Genomic DNA, 27,101 nt, shown 5'->3' with positions numbered 1-27,101 from the left:
AGCCTGGAGGGGAGCTGTGGTGACTATTTGTTCCTGCCATGGCCTTTGAAAGCCACCTACCGTGTTTATTGTGAGCGTCCCACTCCTGGGGCCAGGAGCCTGGGAATAAGGGAGCAGAGTGAGGGAAGACACAAGTAAAATTTCCCAGCATGAAGCTCAGTAGTGGCAGGATTTACATAAGCCCAAGGCCTAGGAAACCTGAGGTTATGACCGGTGGCTGTGCTGTGCAATGGGCACTGAGACCACCAGAGGGTGAGGGATGGGAAAGGAGCAGCTAGGCCATGAGAGGAGGTGATTCCCTCTTCCTGGAGGTTGAAGATCAAAGGCCTGAGCTCTATAAAGGAACAGGCTGATCTGCCCCGTCTCGGTTCTGGTTCTCAGACAGTTACAAACTGGTAACCTCAGGGAAAACCCAGTGGTGGGCAGGGCCACCGAGAGTGGGTTCGGGCCCCAGTGAAAAAAAAATTTTGGGTCCCCCAGCAAGAGCGGACTGGCTAAACAGGGCTGATGGGGGGGGGGGGGGATAAGCCGGGGAAGCCAGGCCCCGCGCCCACTTCTGGACCACCGGGCCCCGGTAATTTGTACCGGCGTGTGTGTCACCCCTCCCCCCCTTGTCGGCCCTGGTGGTGGGTTTTGAAGGACTGAAACCTACCACAGCCCATGGCTGGAGCTGGAGGTTGATCTATTTAAACTATTGAGCCTGCATGTAGGTTCTGTATTGTTTTAGTATGTTTCCTCTGTAACACTTTCACCTTCAGAATAAATGTGCAGGCTTAGAAGGGGCTGTGTGGTAAGGTGACAGCTGAGGAGATGGGAACCGAAGGCACATGCCCTTTATGGGCCATGACGTGGGGAATGCAAGTGCAGTGTGGGGAGGGCTAGCACGGTGGTTTGAGCACCGGTCCCTGGGGTCAGGGAGGGGAGGTGTCACGTTCCCACATGCCCCCCTTTAGCTTGTGGCCCCACTTTGTGTCCCCCCCATGCAGGCAGCGTACCAGTAAGGAATGAATTCTACTTGCACCACTGAGTGAGACTCTACTGAAGGTGAAGGGACAATCAGCTCATTGAATGATTCCACTGCGTTACAAAGAAAGGGCCTGATCCGATAGCTGCCAGTGAGAGCTTGGCCATGGACATTAGTGGAAGTTCTCACCAGCACAGACCCTCCCTAGTCTCCAGCTTTTGATAATTCTTCTCTAGCGGATGCCAGAAGGACTTTGCAGCATTGGAACAGACGTTATCTCAGTAGCGTCTTGTTAAATTAACTTCCAATTTCCCTCACAAACTCTATCCCTGTCCCTGACCTGATTTACTGATTTTCAGGCCACTCTGACTTTTCACAGGGGTTTAAAGAAGGAGCCAAATTTAACTTTAAGCAGGGACACATCTGTAACTTGAACTCTGGAGAGGCGACCGCCCAGATGCCATTCCCCTCCTGTGTGACCCTGGCTTGGGTCTGAGTGCAATATTAAAACCATAATGTTCAGCATAAGGCCTGTGACAGAACAGCTGGGAGATCAGCGTCCCCCTCCCACCAGGGAGCAAGGTCCCCCCGGTCATGAGGCCAGTAGCAGACACGGCTCCGTCTCTTACAGGGTCTGTGGCTTTTCTTTCTCTCTAACCTCGGGGAGCACGTGGCAGATCAGAGAAAGCCTGCGGCTTCTCTGTTCCCTTCTCCCTGCAGATCAGAAGGGGAGAAGTCAGATCAGACAGCCACAGAGACGTCTCTCCCTGACACACTGAGGAGCAGAGACAGACAGACCTTTCATGCTGCCTAATCCCTGAGGGGCTGCTGTGATTCTCACCACTTCTCCCAATGGTCCTCCCGCTGGGCCTCTGTCTGCTCTGTGAGTATGGACACAACTGACTCGGTTTAGCTTGGCTTTGAGGGAGACTGAGAACAGCTAATGAGTCACTAAATTAGGTCTAATCCTGTAGGGTGTGCTGAGCCCCTCCTAAGAGGTATGTTCAGGGTCTGCTTTTTGGCATCTGCAGCTCCACCAATTATCATTGGAACAATTTCACAAGGGTCGTGATGGATTCTCCATCACTGGCAGTTTTTAAATCAACATTGGGTGGTTTTCTAGCAGGTTTGCTCTGTTCAACCAGGCTATTGTGGGGAAGTTCTAGACAATCACAATGGTCCCTTTGGTCTTGGACTCTGTGAATCTAGGAACCGTGTGCGTCCATGCCAGCCCCAGCGAAGGCGCGGGGTTCAGTAGCCTCTAAGCGCTGTCCCATAGAGCACAGCCTTGTATTGCCATCACGGTCAGGAACTGTAAAATGCTTTCAGCTCTTTATTCCAACTCTCCTTTCTGCTGCATGTTTGAATTCAGAGGCAAATGCTGTGAAATATGTTCGTTCGCAGCAGGGTAATACATGAAGCTGAGGTTCTACACTGATCCCCTTTCTGTAATGTCAGGATCAGCTAAGCTGCCAAGTACAAGCCTCAAGTAAAAGAAAATTCCAGCCAAGACATTTTCAGACATCCTAGAATGTATCTAACATTTACTCGTCTATGAGTCACAGAGCTGTAATTTTAACATCTTATATCACATAAACTTCCAAAAGAAGAAAAAATATTGTAATGTGAACAATTTTATTATTCCACAAATCATACACTGCCAGATAGAATTCCCTTCATTTTAGACTAAAGCTACAATTTCATTGCAAAAAGAGGTTTGTTTGTACATAAAGAAGGCAACCCCCCTGTACAGTCCTAGTGGAGACAAGGTACAGCTACTTGTTATCTCTGTGGAAGTTGGGGAAAGTGCAGACATCTTAGTCTTCCAGGAAGAGCAAGAGTCAGGCTACCTCTTCTATTTAATAACACGAGACTTTAATGCAGGGCCTGGGCAAGTGGGAAAAACTGTGAGAGGTTATTTTGGCTTGTGTTAGATAAGAATGGAATGCAGAGTGTAGCAGAAAATTGCTAAGAAAAGTACAATATCAGAAAGGAATATGTATAAACAAAATGCAGTTGTTGATCATTACTGTATGTAGCGAAAGGTATAAAAACTTGCCTTAATTGTTTATCTAACAGAGATCTGCCTCGGGAGGGGAACCCCTGCCCATGAGTACTCTCCCCCTTGCAAGTATCAGGAAAATAAACTGCCTCTGGCTTGTTGCTTCAAACTCAGAGTAAGGACTTGTTTTTCTCTCACACCTCATAATTGCAAGTCAATGTAAACTGTCCCAGCTGGGGCTGACTTTGCAGAGCTGCATTGCGGTAAAAACTCCCAGTGTCTTGTCTCCACCAGGATTTTATGCCAATTTAGCTATCTTCATGTCAAAATACATTGGGGATTGGTCCTGCATTGAGCAGGGGGTTGGACTAGATGACCTCCTGAGGTCCCTGTTCCAATTGCAATATTCTATGATTCTAAGTCACAGCCTAAGGGAAAGGCAGCAAAACAAGGAAGAACTAAACTATAATATGTAGCAGGGTGCACTGTGTGTGTGTGTGTGTGTGTGTGTGTGTGTGTGTGTGTGTGTGTGTGTGTATTTACTGTGGGCTGCGTCTGAACTGTACATGGTAACCCTGTTTACACTGGGAAATTTAACCCAAAAGTTCTATAAGTGCATTAACACCATACGAACCCTAGTATAGATAAGACTTCTATGGCAGGAACCGTTTTTATCACTGTTTTAGTTAAACCAAGTTAGCCTCCACAAAGTGATCTTTGTGATACCAGCCTTAGCCAGGGCTGAATATTGCCAGAGTCACTTTAAATGTCTGATTAACCTGATCCTCATTTCAGGAAAAGGAGGAAATATTACAAGCAGTCTGAGGGGGAGGTACTGTGGGCAGAGGGCAGCTAATAAAAAACAAATTAGTTCATTGCACAGTGGTAGAATTGTGAGAATTTATTCTGTGGTTAGGATGATGACTGAGATGATTTATCGGGTGTATTACAATAGCCCCTAGGAGCCCCAGTCATGGCCCAGCACCCCACTGCGTGAGGCGCTGTACAGACCCAGAACAAACAGACTCTCCCTACCCCAGAGAGCTCACAGACAAGTGGGGAAGTCTGAGGAGGGTGAATAAAGGGCTGGGGTTGCTGGTGTGGCTATTGATCTGAGGGGAGAGGTGCAGGTACTTGACTAGGAAGATGGCAGAACTGATGGAGGACAGAACAAATGGGTAGTAAAGGAAACCAGCCTGGGGATGGGATTCCCCCCAGAGACAATGTGTGTGCTCATTGCCATGACGGCAAAAGCTCCAGTTATTTTTAATCTGTGAAGCTCTAATAAGCTCCTAATTGCCCTAGCTGCACTAACAACGGGAATTTACATTTTATTGCACAGGGGCGCTGGCTGCAAGCCAGGAATTCTGCAGCTCTCCCGGTGAGTGTTGCTGTCATGTAACAATGTTTTAATTATAGACCAGAGGGGCCTGATCCTCGGGCACTCTAAGGCCTGTTGATAGCACTTGGGCAGTGTAAGGAGGCTAAGAGAGGGTGTAAATTCACACTCACTTTACCAGTGGACAGGGCTTTAGTGTAAATAAGAATTTGGCCCTGTGTGTCCAGGGAGCAGAGGCCTGAGGATCAGGTTTTATGGAGGGCATTTTGGATACCGCCATTGACTGTATAAAAAGCCTGGTGCTGTTTCACTGGGGTAGACTCAATCTGACTTCAGTAGGACCGGAGTCAGACCCACAGGATGAGTGCAAGGGGCCCAAATCCAATGGGAGTGTAAATGGTGGCCCAGTTTACATGGGAGTGGGAAATGGGTAAGAGGTTGTAAGTGGCAAAGCAGTGAAATTTGCACCAGTTTGTGACTGGAGCATGTAGACACACCTAAGCTATTTCAAATAACAACAGCTGTGAAGACACAACAGACCCTGTGCAAAGAGCTGGTGCTTTGCTGATTTACCTCCACTGAGGAGCAGGCCCAAGAGGGATAAAAGCAGAGGAGCCGGTGGGAGCTGACTAGGGGTAAAGCAGGAGGGGGCAGCATCCCCGACCCATGTGGGTGAAATGTGATTGAATTTACAAATCTGGCTGGTGAGAGCAGGGCTGGTGCAAGAATGTTTTGCGCCCTATGTGAAACTTCCACCTTGTGCCCCCGCCCTGAGGTGCCCCCCACGCGACAGCTCCCCCCTCCGCCCTGAGGTGCCCCCTTTGAGGCAGCTCCTCACCCCCCACCCTCTGCCCTGAGGCACCCCCCTCCGCCCCAGCTCACCCCTGCCCCGCCTCCTCTCCGAGACGCTGTGGCTCCTTCCCTTCTCCCGCCTCCGCGGCGTGAGGAGCCTAACCCCTAAGGCCCCGCAAGCCTGGGAGGCAGGCGAAGTGAAGCAGCCACGGCATGCTCGGGGAGGAGGCAGGGCAAGGGTGAGCTGGGGCAGGGAGTTCCCCTGTGTGCTGCCCCACCCCCCCATACATGCTGCAGGTGGCCCTCCCAGCACACCCCTACCCCAGCTCCCCACGCCTAAATGCCAGCGGCGACTGGAATGGCCGAAGATCCAGCTGCCGCGGTCGCTGCCAAAGAAAATGGCACCCCCAAATCCCAGCACCCTAGGCGACCCTAAATGGTTGCACTGGCCCTGGGTGAGAGAGAGGCCCTTGTTCCCCATCGTAAAAAGTCCCCGGCTGAGGTGAGCCCGATCCAGGGTGACACACAAGGGCCTGGCTAGTCTCTGCCGTAATTCAAACATCAGCTCCATGAGAGAGGAGCCGTTTCACCAAATAATGTTTCCTCCTCACCTAGGTGACCTCCCTGCCCCAACACTGATCCTGGACAAGGGCTCTGCCCGCCATGGGGACACTGTCATACTGCTGTGCCTCGTCCCTATGGACACCTCGGTGACGCGCATCATCTTCTGTAAGGACGGCAAGGAAATTTCAATGCTGCCCAAGGATGGAAACAAATTTATATACATCTTTGAGTCAGCCCAGCCAGAGTCTCCAGAGAGCGCAGGGGAGTATTCCTGCCGCTACCAGCACAAGGATGACAAGAACCAGGAGAAGAATTCTCTCCCCAGTACCCACCGGCACGTGAGTGCACCAGGTAACACACTGAATGAAGCGAGGGCTGCTTAGCACGCATGGGGCAGGTCGCGGGGGCACGGTAGTGTTGTGTATTTGGTTGTCATGGTTTTTGTTGCTATGGCAACTGAGTTAGATTATTATGGGTTAGCTCAACCGGTTTCAACTGGCTGAGTGAGCTCTCTGTATATCTGTAAATAAAATGGAGGTTTTGGTTAGCTGCCTGCTCTCTGGCCTCAAGTGATTGCTTCCTACACCGGCTGCCCCAAGGATTTAACACTGGCGACGAGGGTGGGATCCTGGTGCTGCTCCAGTAACAGAAGGAAGTAGAAGTCAAGGTAAAGAACAAACAAACAAAAAAAGCTGCTTGTTTGCACTGACTGTGAAAGTGAAACTAAAAATCATGGCTACTCTGACCAGGCCCCTGGAGCCTTTTGATGAGAATACAGAGCAGTGGCATGTGTATACTGAGCGTTTTGAGCTTTTTGGTATTGCAAATGACATTACAGAAGCGAAGAAGGTGCCAATATTCTTAACTGTTGTAGGGGCTAAAACCTACTCTCTGCTACGCAGCTTACTACACCCTGTTAAGCCTGAGACTAAATCTTACAGTGACATTGTGGAAATCCTGGGGTCTCATTTCTCCCCAAAACCACTGGTAATTGCTGAAAGATATAGGTTCCACAAAAGAGACCAAAAGGAAGATGAAACAGTTGTACAATTTGTAGCCATTTTAAAAAAGCTAGCAGAACACTGTGAATTTAAAGAGATGTTAAATGATGCCCTGCGTGACAGGTTAGTGTGTGGCCTCTGCAGTGAAGCTATACGGAAGCGCCTACTGACAGAGGCTCAGCTTACATTACAGAAGGCTGTTGATATTGCTGTCTCCATGGAACTGGCTACAAGGGAGGCACAATACATCGGTGCATCCCCTAGGGTGCAAAAAGTGTCACAAGAACTGACCCACAAAACGGTGCAGAGTCAAGAATGTTACCGCTGTGGTAAGCTGGGTCACCAGGCATCAGAATGCTGGTGTAAGGACCTGGTGTGTCGACACTGTGGCAAAAAGGGACACATCGAGTATGCCTGTAAACAAAAGAAAAAGAGGCCTGTGGTCTGGCCGACAAAAAGAGGAACCTTGCATACCCTAGAGCAGACCCAGGATGATCAAGGTGACACCTCCTCACAAGAGGAAGTGCCACTGCATGTTTTGTCTTTGGCAGCGGGCTCACATGAATACTGGGTAACCCCTTTATTGGAGGGCAAACCTATACGCATGGAACTAGACACCAGTGCAGCTGTCTCGCTGGTTCCTGAGACTGTGTATAAGGAAAAGCTACAGCATCTTCCGCTTAAGGCAACAAAAACTGTTCTGAAGACGTATACAGGTGAAGCTGTGCCCATGTTGGGCACTATTGATGTTAAGGTGGAGCTCAATGGACAGGCAGCTAAATTGCCACTGTTTGTGGTGAGAGGTGACTACCCAGCCTTAATGGGTAGGTCTTGGCTTGGGAAGATTCAACTGAACTGGGCAGAAGTGCACGAGATGACTAAAGAAGAAACCAGTCTAACCCCTATTCTAAGGAAACATGCTGCTGTTTTTGGAGATGATTTGGGAAGTATGAAGGGAATCACTGTGACATTGAACATTAAACCTGACAGTCCACCAAAATATCTGAAAGCCCGAACTGTGCCATATGCCATCAGGCCAAAAGTTGAAGCAGACCTGGAGCGCCTGGTCACCAATGGAGTCCTAATACCAGTTACCCATAGCTCATGGGCCACTCCTATCGTTCCAATCGTGAAGAAAGATGGCTCTCTCCGGATTTGCGGTGATTTTAAAGTCACTGTCAACCCAGTGTTGTGTGCAGAGCAATACCCGCTTCCCCGCATCGATGACCTCTTCGCAGGCCTGGCTGGGGGACAAAAGTTCAGTAAGATTGATCTGAGTCAAGCATATTTACAGATGCACGTCGATGAAAAGTCCCAAGAGCTGTTGACTATTGTGACTCATAAGGGGCTTTATCGATACTGTCGCCTACCCTTCGGAATAACATCTGCTCCCGCCCTGTTCCAGAGGGCTATGGACCAGATCTTGTGTGGCTTGTCAGGAGTTCAGTGCTATCTGGATGATATCCTGGTCACTGGAAGAAATGAAGAGGATCACTTAAAGAATTTAGAGGCTACCCTACAAAGACTGGAAGAGTATGGCCTACGAGTTCGCAAAGACAAGTGTGAATTCTTCAAGCCCTCTGTTGAATATTTGGGACACATCATTGATTCTTCAGGTCTTCATAAGGCCCCTGCAAAAGTTAAAGCTATTGTGGAGGCTCCCCCACCTCGAAATGTAAGCCAGCTACGCTCATTTCTAGGACTACTGAACTATTATGGAAAGTTCATCTCACAGTTAGCCACACTGCTAAAACCACTTCATGAGCTCCTTGGGCAGAACAAGGCCTGGAAGTGGACTGAAGCCTGTGATGTTGCGTTTAACAAAGCTAAGGATGCATTGCTAAATTCTGAAGTTCTAACGCACTTTGATCCATCCTTACCACTGCAATTGGCCTGCGATGCCTCCCCTTATGGAGTGGGAGCAGTCGTGTCACATATTATGCCTTCAGGAGAAGAGAGACCTATTGCTTTTGCTTCACGCACTCTAAGCAAAGCAGAAACTAACTACGCCCAAATCGAACATGAGGCATTAGGAATTGTTTTTGGAATTCGGAAGTTTCATCAGTACCTGTTTGGGCGAAAATTTACTCTTCTCACAGACCATCGACCTCTGACATCAATTTTTGGACCCTACACAGGCATTCCCCCATTAGCTGCTAGTCGTATGCAACATTGGGCATTGTTACTTTCAGCACACACATATGAAATCAAATATCGGAAATCCACTCTGCACGGCAATGCAGATGGCCTCTCAAGGTTGCCTTTGCCAGTCAAACACCAAGATAGTGCCCAAAAGGAAATCTTCTACTTTGAACAGGTAGAGAATACACCCATCACTGCTACTCAGATAAAGAAGGCAACTCGCGTTGACCCAGTATTGTCCCACGTTATGGACCTGGTGATGCATGGAAAATCTTGACAAACCTCTCCGGTCTCATCCGACCTTGTTCCCTACATGTCCAAGCGGATGGAGTTATCGGTCCAATCTGGTTGTTTGTTGTGGGGGAGACGTGTCATTATTCCACCACCACTGAGATCACAGATGTTAGAACAGTTACATTCCGGTCACTGTGGAATAGTGCGCATGAAGGAAATTGCACGAAGCTATTTTTGGTGGCCTGGACTGGACAGCGCTATTGAAGAGAAGGCAAAAGCTTGTATGTCATGTCAGGGTGTGAGGAATGCACCCCAGTGGGCACCCCTACACCCATGGGACTGGCCTGAAAACCCGTGGCAACGTATTCACGTTGACTTTGCTGGCCCCCTTGAAGGAAGCATGTTCTTGGTGGCAATAGATGCCCATTCTAAATGGCCAGAATTCTCTATAATGCAGTCCACTTCTGCAGAGAGTACTATCCAAAAACTATGAGGACTCTTTAGTCGTTTTGGTCTGCCAGAACAACTTGTGAGCGACAACGGACCGCAGTTCGTTTCTCAGGAGTTTCAAAATTTTATGAAGGCAAATGGGATACACCACATCACGTCAGCACCATATCATCTGTCCACCAACGGATTAGCTGAAAGATTTGTGCAGACAATGAAAAACGCTTTGAAATCAGCAAGGGGACAACACTCCATTCAAAAGCGTCTGGATACCTTTTTACTTTCCTACAGAAACACACCTCATGCTACGACCCACGCATCTCCGGCCTTTCTAATGATGGGACAACAGCTGCGCACTTGCTTTGATCTGCTGAAACCTTCTGAACCCTGACAAATTGTGCAACATCAGCAGCAATATCAAGTCATCAGACGGGCACCCAGAGCAAAAGACCAAACCTTTAGCCTGGGACAGCCAGTTTTGGCTCGTAATTATACTTCCAGAGCTAAATGGGTCCCGGCCACAGTCATCACTCAAACAGGACCTGTTTCCTATACAGTCCGGACTGCAGAGAATCTTACCTGGCGGCGACATGTAGATCAGCTGTTGCCAGGTCATGCCAGTCCTCAGGACCCATCTGCAGTTGAGGGGTCTGACTTCACCTCTTCTGATGAGGGACCGAATCACGAGTCACCTGTTTCTGACTGTTCTCCTCCATTACTGCCGGCGGCTGAGATACCCCTTTGCCCAGCACGAGCTGATACCACCTCCTCACCTGTTCGTGCTGCGGACCCTGAGCCCCTAGTGCTTTCGGGTGCAATAACACCAGAAGTTCGCCGTAATCCACCTAGAGACAGAAGGCCTCCTCATCGGCTGGATCTTTAGCTAGGGCGAACCCACGGTTATGGGGCAAAATAATCCCCAGGGTTTAGCCGGGAATGGAGGCAGTCTACCCTCCTTCTCTAGTCTAGTGTGTGTTTTATTTAGGGGATGTTCTTATTAGGGGGGGAGGAATATGTTGTGTATTTGGTTGTCATGGTTTTTGTTGCTATGGCAACTGAGTTAGATTATTATGGGTTAGCTCAACCGGTTTCAACTGGCTGAGTGAGCTCTCTGTATATCTGTAAATAAAATGGAGGTTTTGGTTAGCTGCCTGCTCTCTGGCCTCAAGTGATTGCTTCCTACACCGGCTGCCCCAAGGATTTAACAGGTAGGAGCAGCCAGTGGCAGCTAGAGTAAAAGTTTCTAAACTTTCACCTCTTGTGCTGAACTTTCTGTGCTCAACTCCATCTCAACGCCCATTAGTTTAATTTAGTTGAGCAAGATTCCATCCATCCTTTTGAAGTTTTATGAAGGTGAAGAACTGGACTGACCTGTTCAAAACTTGGGCAAATCCTTAAATGTGAAATTTGGCAGGTGCATTGTCATTAATGTCTACTCAGGCTTTGCTTGAAGTTCAGAACAGACAGGGGTGAACTAATGCAGTTGTGACCATTTGAAAATCCTCCTGGGGGCATGCACAGCAGGGAATGTTGAAAATTAGAAGCTACTTGTGACTGCTTATCTAAGTTCTGGATACACATTATCCACATCCAGATCTTGCAGTTCTCCTCCAATGAGCCTGATCAAAACACTGGTATTAAAAACCCTGCCATGTTTGCTTGCTGCTAGAAAAGGGGAAGTTCCAAATCTGCCTCTGAATGCAGCCGCCCCAGATCGTCTCTCTCATTCATTTTCTTGGGCTGATTTCCTTACAGACAGCATAGTAAAGGGACAGGCACTCAGGGGGACTCATTTCAGAGGTAGTGGATTCTCCATCACATGATGTCTTTAGAACGAGGCTCTTTCTGAATTCTGGGCTCTTCAGCTACAGACGTTATGGACTGGAGATACAGGACTGGTTCCTGTTACACAAAGGTCAGACTAGATGATCAGAACAATCCTTTCTCAGTTTCAATGGCTGTGAATCTATTTATGAGACACAGCAAAATATTATAGTACCAGGATCAGCCAGACCCTAATTGCTTTGAATTCAGTAGAAAGGTTTCCATTGATTTCAGGGAGAGCAGAGCCGCCCCTGTCTGTATTTCTCTCCCCAGTATCACACAGAAGTAATTGAGGTTTTATAATGTGCCGTTCCCTACAGAATCTACCCCACCCCACCCACCTCTGACTTTTCCTTGGATTTTGCATCAATAGCCTCTGCTTATTGGGCGTGATTACAGGAGGGTGACCCCCTCAATCGTCGCATGTTCAGTACAGTTCTGCTGCCATTTACTCACACAAGGATAATAACATTTCATTGCCCTGCATTCAAGATTAAAGTGAATTTTAACCCAAAACTGACCCGTTTGGCAAAGAAGGTCCCTCTGCTGACCTCTTAGGCAAAGCAGGTCCGTATGCGAAAATACAGCCTGCTGCTGAGGCCTTTTCACTGAGTTCATAAATAGCCATCAAGGGAGAGCTCATTCAGCACCTGCTGACACATGGGTAGAAATAAAAACACTTTATAGGGAAACTGAGGCACACAGAGAGATGATGATTTACCTAAGGTCTCCCAGACGCAGCAGTGGGATTAAGACCCACATTTCCTGAGTTCAGACCCAGTGCTTTAGCCACAAGGCAATACTGCCTCCCTGGAGCAGCTTGCTGCTTTGCTAATCAAATGTTCCCATGTCACTGTGGGACGCTCCCAGAGACACTCACACATATTTCCCTGGCAGTCGCTGCTATTTCACAACACGGTTCTGGCTGTTTGAGAGGATCTGTGATCACTGTGTGTCTGCCCCACAGAGGGTCCCAGCCCTTCTGGGAATAACACCTCCGGAGGAGAGTCATTGCCCCCAGGTAAATGGATTCTCTCAGTGCGGGTGGATTTCCCTATAGGGGATGGGGGACCCTGGTCTGAGAATAGAGGAGAGCACCCAGCACTCTCAGTGGCGAGACCATTACCCTGCCATAGGCCTCATCTGCATGGGCAGGGGCTGCGGGGTAAGAATCCATGAGGGGCAATGGGATGTTTCACAAGGAGATGGCTAAAGGCAACTCGTTACCTCGCTGTGAAATGTGACGGCACTGGCAGTGATTTCCCTACACCCCCCCCAGGGGGGGTGTACACCCCCCCTGAATTTTCCCAACACCCCCCCCAGTTTTGTGAGCTAGTTACATACCAATTTAGTGACTGTTTGGCAATCTGAATTTAAACTGAAACATTAATACACACTTTAAAAGCTTATACAGTGTATGATAAAATATGTGTATCTGAAAAAGTATAATAGATTTGAAAAGTATGACCATAGACTAGCTTCCTTGCTTCCTTATACAGCTGTTTTTTATGATGTCAGTGCATTCATTTTGGTGATGTTGGCCAACCTAATAATTTCAAATGATGATTTGTAAGCAAAGTCTAAATGAGCTCTCCCTGACAGCTAGTGATGAGCTGGGGGCTAAGGCTTCAGGGCCAGATTATATTTACATTCACACCTAATCTACCTAGGTATCCAGCAAACAGAGCTGTGTTGTCCAAGTGATAGTTTTTGGCTGGGGTTGGGTTACAAACCACTTGAATGTGGGGGAAGGGGGGGATGAAATGTTGTTCTTTATTGTATGAGTAAAGGGCAGTAGAACTGTACTTAGCCTGTGATGATTTGAAGGCATCAAGAGAGAGGGTGGGGACCTGTCCCTCTCCACTGTTTAAAGACAGAGCTGATTAGGCTCCATAGATAGTCTTTTGTTCTGTTAAGTGACCACTGCAGCTGAAATCACTGACAATCAGGTCTAAGTGCTTAGTCCTGTTGTGGGGACAGTGTTCCTGTAGGTACAGTGTTTTTGTGTAAGAGACAACCCAGACTGCACTAGCAGCGAGGTTCCCGCACTGAGGGCCCAGCTGAAATCACTGAGAGCTGGTGGAACCTCAAGAGACCAACTCACAGAGGTCACAGTGGTAGATGACAGCAGAAGGTGACTGTGCAGGGCCATTGGCAACAGAGTGGTGGAGTGAACGGTGGCACAATGAACAGCCATGGCCACAGCAAACTGTGCCTTTTTGTCCTCCACCTGGAAGGTGTACTCACGTGAAAGCACCTCTGAACTCTGAGTCTCCACTGACCAAGGGCAACACCGGTGAGTGGAGTGCCGTGGAGGGAAAAGTGAGGGGCACGTTAAATAAACATTTGTTTGTTGGACTATATTTTAGTTACTTTGCTCCAGAATGCTAGATTTGTGACTGGGAATGGAAACTTATATAAATATGTTTCCCAGTAGGCCAAGATTTTTAAAATGCAGTATTTGCCAAGGTTGTTATCTCACATTGTTGCTATCTTGGGAGATCATTATGTTGGGGAGTTTCTGTACTAAACATTATTATTATAATTAATTTTTACATAAGAATGGTCATACTGGGTCAGACCCATGGTCCATATAGCCCAGTACCCTGTCTTACAACGGTGGTCAAGGCCAGGTGCTTCAGAGGGAATGAATAGAACAGGGAATCATCAAGTGATCCATCCCCTGTTGCCCATTCCCAGGTTCTGGCAAACAGGCTAGGGACACTCAGAGCATGGCGTTGCATCCCTCTCATCCTGGCTAATAATCACAGATGGACCTGTTCTCCAGGAATTTATCTAGTTCTTTTTAAAATCCTGTTATAGTTTTGGTCTTCACAGCATCCCCTGGCAAAGAGTTCTCTGGGTTGACTTTATATTGTGTGAAGAAATACTTCCTTTTGTTTTTTTTAAATCTGCTGCCTATTAATTTCATTGGGTGACTGCTAGTTCTTGTGTTATGTGAAGGATTAAATAAAATTTCCTTATTCATTTTCTTCGCACCAGTCAAGATTTTGTAGACCTTTAGCATATCCCCATTAGTCGTCTCTTTTCTAAGCTGAAAATTCCCAGTCATTTTAATTTCTTCTCCTGTTTCATACCCCTAATCATTTTAGTTGCCCATCTCTGTACTTTTTGCATTTCCAGTATGTCTTTTTTGGGATGGGGTAACCAGTTCTGCACACAGTATTCAAGGTGTACATGTGCCATGGATTTATATAGAGGCAATATGATATTTTCTGTCTTATTATCTATCCCTTTCTTTAAAAAGCAAAGGTTTCAGAGTAGCAGCCATGTTAGTCTGTATTGCAAAAAGAACATAAGCTTTCGTAGGCTACATCCGATGAAGTGGACTGTAGCCCATGAAAGCCTATGCTCAAATAAATTTATTAGTCTCTAAGGTGCCACAAGTGCTTCTGTTCTTTTTAAAAAAGCAAACAGAATGTTGGGAATCACTGACTGCCGTTGCACACTGTGAGTGGAAGTTTTCAGAGAACTATCCACAATGACTCCAAGATCTTTCTTAAGTGTTAACAGCTAATTCAGACTCCTTCATTTTGTATGTATAGTTGAGATTGTTTTCCAATGTACATTACTTTGCATTTATCAACATTAAATTTCATCTGCCATTTTTGTTGCCCAGTCACCCAGTTTTATGAGATCCCTTTGTAATTCTTCGCAGTCTGCCTGGGACTTACCTATCTTGAATAGTTTTGTATCACCTGCAAATTTTGCCACCTCACTGTTTACCCATTTTTCCAGATCATTTATGAATATGTTGAACAGCACTGGTCCCAGTACCGACCCCTCAGGGATACCACTATTTATCTCTCCATTCTGAAAACTGATAATTTATTCCTACCCTTTGTTTCCCATCTTTTAACCAGTTACTGATCCATGAGAGGACTTTCCTCTTACCCCATGATGGCTTACTTTTCAAAAGTCAATTTAAATACTTTTTTTTTAAATGTATATATTTTTAGAAATCTAGACCTGTTATGTGTTTTGGTGTAACTTGCATTATTCTTCTGTTATATTTGCATAATCCTAACAAAACATTTACTTTATTCATATTTTTTTATATATCTCATTGGTCCTGACACCCCCCCTGTAAATTCGAACACCCCCCCCCCCAATTTCAATTCCTGGGGAAACCACTGGACGGCAGCCCAGGTGTCCCAGGGCAACTGGCCCCATGAAGAGTAGGCGAGTCCCACCCCACTCACAGGTGTTTCACTGTCAGTCGCTGCCATTTCACATCTGAGTTCTGGCTGTTTGAGAGGATCTGTAATCGTTGTGTGTCTGCCCAACAGATGGTCCCAACCCTTCTGGACGTGACAGCTCTGGAGCAGAGCCATCGCCCCCAGGTAAACAGATTCACTCAGTCCAGGGGGATTTCCCTGCAAGGAGGGGGGGGCCTGGTCGGAGATTAGAGGAGAGCACCCAGCACTCTCAGTGGTGAGACCATTACTCTGCCGTAGGCTGCTCCTGCATGGGCAGGGCTGCGGGGTAAGAATCCACGAGGGACAATGGGGTGTTTCACAAGGAGATGGCTAAAGCCAACTCGTTACCTTTCTGTGAAATGTGATGGCAGCCCAGGTGTCCCAGGGCAACTGGCCTCATGACACGGTAACAGGGGCAGCCCCACTTTGTGCTGTTCCCTGGCAGGGAACATTAGCACAGCCCTGGGCCAGGTCAGCCATGTGGCTAAATTAGTCCAGGCCTTGTGATAAGAGAGAAGCATCCAGGGATCCAAAGAAGGGTGGATGGATGGATGTGGGGTGACCCGACACCCCAATCTTATCTGAACCATCCGGATATACAGGCAACTATACTTTCCCCTCGGCCTGAAAAAAAAAAGGGGGTTGCAATTTTTCACACATGCTGTTTGGTCACCCTAGATGTCTGGCCTGGGTTAAAAGGGGCCCATGCAAAGAAGCTGAGTGAGGGCTGAAGTTGGCCTCATTTATCCCATGCAGCCCCGGGAAGGAGAACTGTGGGACTCCTGACTCCAGGAGGGGACCACCCCCCCTGAGATGTCAGCTCAGAGCGCAGAAGGAGAGTGTGATATTCCTCTCCTAAGGGGGGAAGGTACAGGCAGTATCCGCAGGCCCCAGGTCTGTTGGAACCCTGAATGAAAGGAGAACCCTGGATGGACTAATTTGATGCACTGCAAGAGATCTAATAAATGAGACCCCCACCAAAGGGGCAGTCATGTGTCCCGACCTTGGAGAAAGGTCTTGTAAGATGCAAGAGGAGCAAGGCACCTGCAGGGCAACGTTGTGCCATGAGAGGGTGAACGGGGACAGTTCCCTGTGCCACAAGGTAAGAGACAGGTCTAACGGAGCGAGGCACCTCATGTCAGCAATCGTGTTATAGCCACCAGGTGTGCACCAGGTTTTGGTGGACTGTAAGATGATGTATGGGGGCTTCCCTGTCCTGGAACCATGTCCCATTGGGCTCACCCCCAATCCTGGGTCCCCGGTCTCTGGGGCTCATCCCCCATCCTGGATCCCTTTTTGTTCTCCCTCTGTGTTCTGGATGCTCCCAGCCCCATCTGTGTTCGTCCCTGTGCCCTGGACTGATCCCCTTCTTTTCTCTCCGTTCCCGGCTGCACCGATGATTTTCTAGGACTGGGACTCATTGTGGGACTCGCCGTCACAGCTGGCCTGGCACTGGGGCTGCTGGGGTGTTGTCTGATGAAGACAGGTAGGTGCTGATGGGGTGGAGGATGACCTGGGATGGGTGGCTGTTCCGGGGCATTGCTCTGACACCTTTAATCATAAAGGTTATAATAATGGTCATGCTGGGTCAGACCAACGGTCCATCTAGCCCAACATCCTTTCTTCAGGCAATTAGTGAGTGATCCATCCCCTGTCGTCCAGTCCCAGCTTCAGGCAGTCAGAGACTAGGGACACCCAGAGCATGGGGTTTGTCCCTGACCACATCAGCTAAAAGCCATTGATGGACCTTTCCACCATGAACTTATCTGGGTCTTTCTGAACCCCATTATACATTTTCCCTTCACAACATCTGCTGGCAACAAGTTCCACAGGGTGACTGTGCGTCAGGTGAAGTTTTTTTTGTTATAAGGCTGCTGCCTATTTAATTTCATTGGGTCCCCTGGATCTTGTGTTGTGTGAAGAAGTAACTAACACTTCCTTGTTCAGTTTCTCCACATCAGTTACGATTTCATAGACCGCTATCATATCCCTTATTAGTCGTCTCTTTTCCAAGCTGAAAAGTCCCAAACTTTTTAATCTTTCCTTGTACACAAGCTATTCCGCACCTTTAATCATTTTTATTGCCCTTCTCTGTACCTTTTCCAATTCTAATATATTTTTTGTGACATAGAGCAACCAGAACTGCACACAGTATTCCAGGTGTGGGTGTGCCATGGATTTATATAGTGGCATTATACTATTTTGTGTCTTATTATCTATCCCTTTCCTAATGGTTCCCAACATTCTGTTTGCTTTTTTCACTGCTGCTGCACTCTGAGCAGATGTTTTCAGAGAACTATCCACTGTGACTCCCAGATCTCTTTCTTGAGAGGTAACAGCTAATTTAAATCTCAGTCCAATGGCAGTGAATGGCACGTTTCCTGTTGTAACCCTGCTGAGGCACGGGGAGCAGAACTGACTGGTCTGAGATCGCCCAGCACTGAGGTCTCTGGGCAGCTGTCCTCTGCACTAACCACTGACCTGTGCTGCCTCCATGGATTTGCGGCTGCATGGCTCTGTGGGTAGCTAGACCCTACAGACCAGCGGGGAGGTGCAGCACATCGGGGGCAGAGGTGCAGACTGACAGGCTGGCTCTGGCTTGGCAGTCACTCCAGGCCGTGACGTGCGCTGAGCTTCCCTAACACGATTTTCTTTCTCTCAGCAGTTCTGTCGCACTGCAGGGCTCACAGGTAGGAGGGAACCTCACCCTGATCCCTTCAGGGTCTGCTCCCCATGTGATGCCCAGGTCTGGGAGGGGGGCTCATTGCTGCCCTGCCTGGGTCTCTGTTCTGGGGAGCTGACCTGGGCCATACCCCCCCGCTACCCACAATGCAAATGCTCCTGGAGTTTTGAGGGGCCTGACCCTTGTCTGGGAGCTTCGTCTCCCCCCGCCATAGTGATGGCGATGGTGCTTCTGTCCTCCTGCCGCCATGGCTAATGGCAACAGGGCATGGCCTCTGGTGCCAGGTGCTTCATATGGGACTAACACAGCTCTTGTTCCACACAGGGATCCCAGCCCAGACCGGAGCAGGCCAGCCACTGAAGATCAGATACAGTGTAAGAGCCTGTTGTTCTGGTACCACCCTGGGAGAGAACTTGGCCGTTTGTCCATCTGTTGGCTGGCGTCAGAGTCCTGGGTGTTGGGGCCAGAAGGGGCCCTGGGTAGTTAGGCCAGAGAGTCCTGCCCTGATGGGGACTGTTCTCCCTGCTGCCCCAGCTTCTGCCCAGATCAATGATGGGGTGATGGGAGCCCCTGGCCATGAGCAGGGGCAGGACTGGTGGGAGCCCTGGCAGCTCCTGCTGGAAGCTGCAAAGTGGGTGCAGGGGCCTGGACAGACACCTCGCTGTATGGGGAGAAAGGAGACACACACCAGGAACTACCAGAGTATTGCTCCTTATCAGTGGGCAGCCACCGTCCATGGGGCCAGCCAGCCCATTAGGGTTCACACTGGCCAGGCAGTGCCCGGCGCTGTCTCTCTACAGTGGGCCCAGCTGGGGTCAGGGCTGGGTCTGTGTCCCTGGAGGATGTGGGTTGGGGTCTCTCCAGGGTGTGGGGAGCCTGGTGAGGATGCACTGACCTTGGTTCTTTCCCCCAGATGCCGAGGTCACCAGAGTCGGAACTGTCCAGGTGAGTCGCTGTGCCGGTGCCTGCAGGGCAGACATGGCCCAGGGAGCCAGGTTTGGGCAGAAAGTTCCCATGCAAACAGGCACCAGGAACTATGGCTAGACCCAGGAAAATCCTTGGGCTGATCCCAGGGCCAACACCTCTGGCCTAGCCAGGAGTGAGGTTCACCGAGGGGTGATCCCAGCCCTGGGAGATAAATAGTGACCGTCCTGGCATGAAGAGAGAACCATACAATCATAGAGAAAGGGGTAAACAGTGAGGTGGCAATCTGGAGAAAGGGGTAATCAGTGAGGTGTCAAAGTTTGCAGATGATACTAAACTACTCAAGATAGTTAAGACCAAAGCAGATTGTGAAGAACTTAAAAAAGAGCTCACAAAACTAAGTGACTGGGCAACAAAATGGCAAATGAAATTTAATGTGGATAAATGTAAAGTAATGCACATTGGAAAAAATAACCCCAACTATACATACAATGTGATGGGGGCTAATTTAGCTACAACGAGTCAGGAAAAAGATCTTGGAATCATCGTGGATAGTTCCCTGAAGATGTCCACGCAGTGTGCAGAGGCGCTCAAAAAAGCAAACATAATGTTAGGAATCATTAAAAAAGGGATAGAGAATAAGACTGAGAATATATTATTGCCCTTATATAAACCCATGGTACGCCCACATCTCGAATACTGTGTACAGATGTGGTCTCCTCACCTCAGAAAAGATATTCTAGCACTAGAAAAGGTTCAGAAAAGGGCAACTAAAATCATTAGGGGTTTGGACAGGGTCCCATATGAGGAAAGATTAAAGAGACTAGGACTCTTCAGCTTGGAAAAGGGGAGACTAAGGGGGGTGTAGCAGGGTGGACCCTGCTCCTGCCCTGAGGGGTTTAAAAGCGGCCTGGCAGGGCTTGAGAGCTGCGGCTCTAAAAGCTGGGCTGATTGGGGAAGTGGCTGCAGCTGGGCCACACCCCAATCAGGCCACAGCTGGCCCCTATAAAAGGCTGGAGGCCAGAAACCCAGACAGTCTTCCTCTGCCTGAAGAGGAAGAAGGGCCTGGCTGTAGGGGCTAAAGGCAAGGTACCTAGGGTGAAGCAGGGCTGGGGAAAGGCTGAGGCGCTGGGGAGCTCCAGCCTAGAAAGCCCCAGGCTGCGGCCTAGCGAAGGGCTAACAGGTACTGGGGGTTGCAGAAGGCAGCCCAGGGGTAGGCCAAGGCAGCAGGTCCAAACCCCTTTGCCTGTGATGAGTAGGCTGATGCTGCAGTCTGCCCCAGAGTGTGGGGCTAGACAATGACTGGCAGTAGCCAATACTGAGGCAGGGTGGGGGTTCCCCAAGAAGAGGAGACTCTAAGAGAAAAGGGGTTACTGCCAGGGGGCAGCACCCCCATGTAAAAGGGCACTGGGTCCAGGGAGGGACACAGGGGGCCTGAGGACAGGCAGATCACCAGCCTGCAGAGGGCGCTCCAGCGCTGGAACAGAGCTAATTCCCGGAGTCCCCAGCAGGAGGCGCCGTAGGGGTGAGTCCGACCCGTCTACAGGGGGATATGATAGAGGTATACAAAAACATGAGTGATGTTGAGAAAGTGGATAAGGAAAAGTTATTTACTTATTCCCATAAATCAAGAAGAAGGGGGTCACCAAATGAAATTAATAGGCAGCAGGTTTAAAACAAATAAAAGGAAGTTCTTCTTCACGCAGCGCACAGTCAACTTGTGGAACTCCTTACCTGAGGAGGTGTGAAGGCTAGGACTATAACAGCGTTCAAAAGAGAACTGGATAAATTCATGGTGGCTAAGTCCATAAATGGCTATTAGCCAGGATGGGTAAAGAATGGTGTCTCTAGCCTCTGTTTGTCATAGGATGGAGATGGATGGCAGGAGAGAGATCACTTGATCATTGCCTGTTAGGTTCACTCCCTCAGGGGCACCTGGCATTGGCCACTGTCGATAGACAGATACTGGGCTAGATGGACCTTTGGTCTGACCCGGTATGGCCATTCTTATGTTAGAAGATTAGTGTTGGAAGAGACCTCAGGAGGTCATATAGTCCAACCCCCTGATCAATGCAAGACAAACTCCAACTAAATCATTCCAGCCAGAGCTTTGTCAAGCTGGGCCTTAGAAACCTCTAAGGATGGAGATTCCACCACCTCCCTAGATAATCCATTCCAGTGCTTCACCACCCTCCTAGTGAAATAGTTTTTCCTAATATCCAGCCTAGACCTCCCAGACTGCAATTTGACGCTATTGCTCCTTGTTCTGTCATCTGCCACCTCTGAGAGCAGCCAAGCTCCATCCTCTTTGGACCCTGCCCCACTTCAGGTAGTTAAATATATAGAGATATACCTATCTCATAGAGCTGGAAGGGGCCCCTAAGGGTCATTGGGTCCAGCCCCCTGCCTACACTAGCACCAATTTTTTGCCCCAGATACCTAAGTGGCCCCCTTAAGAATTGAACTCACAACCCCAGATTTAGCAGGCCACTGCTCAAACCACTGAGCTATCCCTATCAAATCCTGCTTATTGCTGCTCTGCTGCAGACTAAATAATCCCAGTTCCCTCAGTCTCTCCTCATAAATCATGTGCTCCAGCCCACTAATCATTGCCATTGCCCTCCGCTGGAGTCTTTCCAATTTTTCCTGTAACCCTTCTGCCCCTCTGAGTTGACAGAAACAAGGGCCAGGTTCAGTATCCAGGAGTTCCATTTCAATAACACAATGCAAAACCAGCTCGAGCCCCCACCCGGTGACTTGGGACAATTATATACCACCCCCCCCACAGGCACCTCTACAAGGCAATACTTCCCCTCTTGCAAGCACAGAGTCTGAGTATAGCAAAATCCTTTTAATAAAGGAGGGAAACAATGCAGCATTACGTTGGGGAAACACCACAAACAGGATTCATAACATAAACCATGAGCAAAAGACCCACCAAGTAAGTTTTGGCAATGTCCTTTTCCCCTTAGGGGTCTTAAGTCCAATCACCCCAAAGTCCAATAACCTAAAAGTCTCTGTCCCTGGTAAGTGCCACCCCAGAGTTCAAAAGTTTATCTGCAGAGTTTTACCCCGCCAGCCTGGGTGGAAATTGCGGGGGGGCATACAGGGTGTTAAGGGGCACCTTACGTTGGCCGGGGCCGACTGCCACGCCTCTCCATGGAGTTCTGCTGCAGCCTTCACCAAGACCAGCTCCACTCCTCCAGCTGACCCACAAACCACTCTGCTCCACTCACTGTTCTGTGGGCTGCTCCAACCGTGGTGCAAACCGCTCTGCTCTGCAATAGATCTTCAGGCTCCCCCACTAGTTAACACAGCACTCAGCTCAGAAAATTTAGCTCTTTTAGTGATTTCAGCTTGTAGTAGAGGAGCCCCAGTGCTGGTGCACCATTGGCCAAAAGTGAATTCAACTCAGCAGCCTCTAGATAGACTCCTAATAGAATCAAAATTAGCTCTGTTCTTCACCAATGGAGAGAGAAGAAGATGCAATTGGTGTTCCAGGTCCTCAAAAGGGGGCCTATACTACCAGAACCACATACCAGTCCCCACCTTCTCTCTCTATTCACTGGGTTTTGGAACCCATGTCCCTTGTCTAGCAAGTGCTCCATCGTTGATGGTGAGACCTTCTGTCATAAAACAATTTCATAGTCCTTCATTCACATAATCAGGGTAACAACACGTTATTCCTCCTGCCCCAATAACAGAGAAACTGGGGATCCCACAGCTGTCAAAACGACCATTTCAGGCTGCCGCGGACTTGTGCTAGGCAGGGTGAGTGTGCCTATGCAAACGAGATCAGCCCCTGAAATTCTTTTCCACACTCACCATAATTCACCACCAGATGTCAGAGGAGAGCTCATCCTGACTCTGCTTACATCCCACATCCTTTCTGTAGTGGAGGGCCCTAAACTGGACATAATACTCCAGATATGGCCTCACCAGTGCCGAATAAAGGGGAATAATCACTTCCCTTGACATGCTGCCCATGCTCCTACTAATGCAGCCCAATATGCAGTTAGCCTTCTGGGCAACAAGGGCACACTGCTGACTCATATCCAGCTTCTCATTCACTGTAATCCCCAGGTTCTTATCTACAGAACTGCTGCTTAGCTAGTCTGTCCCCAGTCTGTAGCAGTGCATGGGATTCTTCCATCCTAAATGCAGCATTCTGCACTTCTCCTTGTTGAACCTCATCAGATTTCTTTTGGCCCAATCTTCCAATTTCTCTAGCTCACTCTGGACACTATCTCTACCCTCCAGCATATCTGCCTCTCCCGCCAGATTAGTGTCAGCCACAAACTTGCTGAGGGTGCAATTCATCCCATCATCCAGATCAGTAATAAAGATGTTGAACAAAATGAGCCCCAGGAGCATATCAAAAGCTTTATTAAAGTCAAGATAGCTCATGTCCACTGCTTCCCTCATATCCCCAGAGCCAGTTATCTCTTCATAGAAGTCAATCAGGTAGGTCGGGCATGACTTGCCCTTGGTGAAAGAAAGAATTTAAGAGTCTGGACTTAATTCTCCAGCCAGTTTCATGTCACTGAGTCTCCACTTGAGTCAATGAGGCCAGATCCCCCACTGATGTAAATTGGTGTCACTCTATTGGTGTCAATGGGCCAGATCCCCATTTGGTGTAAATCAGCTGAAGCTCCATTCAAGCCAATGAACCAAATCACCAGCATGTATAAATTGGCCTCACTCCTGTGACCGCAATGGAGCGACAGTGATTTACACCAGCTGGGGATATGACCCCACAAATGCAATAGAAGAAAGGAAAAGGTTTGTCTGTGGGTCTGTGATCACGTTCGACTCAGCTTGGAGAGTTTCCCTGACTTACCCTCGGATTGTCTCATCCCTGGAAGCCACAGCTGAGGGGAGCCCTCGATTGTATGGGGGACTCCAAGTGCCTGCGCCATCCCATTGATTCCAATAGGACTGTAGCACGTGGTTAAAGTTAAGGCCTGTACTCCAGCACCCTCCTGAGCATGGCACTCCCCTACCCTGGCTCCAAGATTTAGGTTGGATGTTAGGAAAAACTTTTTCACTAGGAGGGTGGTGAAGCACTGGAATGGGTTACCCAGGGACGTGGTGGAATCTCCTTCCTTAGAGGTTTTTAAGGTCAGGCTTGACAAAGCCCTGGCTGGGATGATTTAGTTGGGTTTGGTCCTGCTTTGAGCAGGGGGTTGGACTAGATGACCTCCTGAGGTCCCTTCCAACCCTGAGATTCTATGATTAAGGAGAGGCTGTTCCTCCCTCTCCCCTCTCACCATGTCCAGGGGCCCTGGTCAGGGCTCCCGCCCTGGTGCTCCCCGATAGACTAATTCAGACTGGGAATAGGGTGTAAACCTTTAACAGGGAGAACGATTAACCACTGGGACCATTCCCCAGGGGCTTTGGGGGATTCTCCATCCCTGACAGTTTATACCTCAGGATTGGACATGTGTCTAACAGATTGAGGAGTTATTATGGGGACGTCTCCAGCTGGCGTCACACAGGGTGTCAGATGAGGAGATCACAATGGTCCCTTCTGCCCTTGGAATTCATGAATCCAGTATTCCCGGCCAGCCTGTCTGTGGGGGGGTGTTTCCCAGCCAGGTCACCAGGACTCTCACTCTGTCCGTGTTGTATTGATGTCCCAGCAGCCCGGGGTGGACAGGAACATGGCAGTGACGTACGCGGTGGTGGGACAGGGTGGCTCTCGAGTTCAGGACACCCGGACGACTCCATAGCTCTGGGTAAGTGTGACGCTCTGTGAATGGGGCCACGTGGGATGGGGGTTGTTCTCCGCACAAAGCCACTGCAGGGACTGGTCAGTGGGGAAAGGATCCAACCCACCCTCCCTGCCACCTCAGAGCTTCCATCTCCCCACTTGATACCAAGGGTGCGATCTGTGCTGGGACCCCTCACCAGCACCCCCCTGCCAGGCCCCATGGCTCACTCACCTACAGCCTGAGTCGCTGCCCTTCCCCAACTGCCCAGTTACCCCTGTGTGTGTGTGTGTGGGGGGGGAGAGAGAGAGAGAGAGAGAGAGATAACCTAGGGCACTCAGTGCTGTCACCCTGGGAAGGGGGGAGAGGCAGCTGCATGAGAGCCAGTCAATGGGATTCCCTGTCACTTCCCCACAGGATTCCCAGTGCCCCACAAGCCTGCATGAGCCCCACACTTACTGCCAGCCTGAGTGGAGCCCTGGGAAGGAGATGGTGATGGAGCCTGTTAACCAGCCAGCGAGAAGCAGCGTTTGAGCCAGTCGATGGCACAGGGGAAGCTCAGACACTACGTGGGCAGCGGAAGCCGGGTGTGGCCGAGGCCAGGCTTCACATCACAGCCTGTTGTTATAGTTATGGCAGAACCTTCCTGGCCAAAGATCCCACTCCGGAGGCCTGCTCATAAAATCTCCTTGGTGACTGTGCATGCAGAGCGACAGGCAGAGTGACAGGCAGCCACAAGCCATTTCTACAGGCAGCTGCCTGACGTGCACACCTGGTCGTGGGAAATGCAAATGCAGGGTCTCAAATGAGTTCAGAATGTGGCCCCAAATGGCTTCTGCATTTACTGAATATCCAGGACGCAGATGCTGAGCTAAATCTCTCTGGTGCTGGCCTCACAGTGGGGGTGGGGAGAGGGGCAGCGCGGGGATGCCTGCGTGGGAGTAGCTGTGCCAGCAACCTGCTATAATGCTGCAATGGGGGGATGTGCTGGGGTTTGCGCTGAGCCTCTGATGTGCAGAGTGAACAAGGGGGCAGATTTTTTTAAGGTATTGAAGTGACTAACTCCCATGGAAGTCACTGAGAGTTAGGTCCTAAGTTTCTTTAAACACCTCTCCCAAGGTGTCTGGCAGGCTCGGTCTCAGCTGGCTCCTGTGCAGCTAATAAAGTGCTTTGCCTTTTCTCTGCCCAACCTGCCTCCTGAGAGCGTTGTTAAGCGTTAACTAGTGCCAGGTGTTACGGTGAAACATACATGGAACAATTACTTCTCTGGGTTCACTGGTGACCTGGGGAAACTTCGTAGTGACACAGGTTTGGTTCAAGCAGCGTTTTCTCACCCCCACAGGGGCCACAGAGATACCCAGATGCAGAGAGTCATGAACATCATAGATCGAGGGGGACAGGGATGTGAGAATAAATTCTTTAAGCCCTGATCTCTCTCTCTCTCTCTCTCACACACACACACACACACACACACAGAGTTTAATTAGTACAGAGTTGTGGCTGCCCCGGGGTATCTCACGCCCGCCCAGAACGCTGAGACCAGCCAAACTCACATGTCTGAAAATCAGAACATTCCAAGTTCAGGTAATTCACACTCAGGCTTCCTAAACCGAGGACAGGCCCGTGCAACCTTTACTCTGCTCTTGTTGATTGATGTCCCAATACACCCAGGCTCTGCCTTTGCACTGTAGCAAGCAGGAGCTACGGGCATCCACCCTCTGCTCACAGACTGAACCTGTGCCTCCCTAAGAACTCTGCCTCTGCTACATTTACACCCCTTCCACCAGGCACTCACTCTTACGCGCACAACGCCATTTAATTCACAACTTTTCCTTGCCCTTCAGCAAACCCATAGAGCATCCCCACCCCCACCTTCCTGCTGACAGTCTCCGTGCTGAGAATACCCCCGAGCCCTACGACTGGCACAGCCTGCACAAGGCAGCACTGCACAGGGAAAACTGGGTCTCTCAAGTACAAACACTTCTTAGGCCTTTGCTCACCACCCCTCCCCCAGGACTTGGAGCCCATCACAGCCCTGCCACGCTTCTCAGACAAACCCCTCCACCATTCACACAGCCGCACCTGGCACAGGGAATGCAGCTGGAATACAGGCCAATGATTCTTAGTGGCTGCCGCTGGCCCCCAGGAAGCAGAGGTGAGGTGCGTGGGTGTTTACCTTAACTCTGCATTTCCTGGGGTTCACAATCTGAGCTTTGCTGGACTCGATGCCCTGGCAGGGCAGGAGCTATCGCTG

The 27,101-nt window shown here is 49.4% G+C and overlaps 1 long non-coding RNA gene across 1 annotated transcript; it reads left to right on the top strand.

Moving 5' to 3' along the window:
- The first annotated feature begins 15,647 nt into the window (after positions 1-15,647).
- LOC120394188 lies at positions 15,648-25,452 on the top strand. The gene is made up of 7 exons (XR_005592202.1): positions 15,648-15,673; positions 16,938-17,015; positions 18,195-18,219; positions 18,537-18,586; positions 19,126-19,157; positions 24,782-24,874; positions 25,265-25,452. It is a non-coding gene; the product is annotated as an uncharacterized LOC120394188 (long non-coding RNA).
- The last annotated feature ends 1,649 nt before the right edge of the window (positions 25,453-27,101 follow it).

Source organism: Mauremys reevesii, unplaced genomic scaffold (genome assembly GCF_016161935.1).
Source record: "Mauremys reevesii isolate NIE-2019 unplaced genomic scaffold, ASM1616193v1 Contig40, whole genome shotgun sequence".
NCBI lineage: Eukaryota > Metazoa > Chordata > Testudines > Geoemydidae > Mauremys > Mauremys reevesii.
The sequence above is the reverse complement of the archived record's forward strand: the minus strand, read 5'-3'. Positions and strand labels throughout refer to the sequence as shown.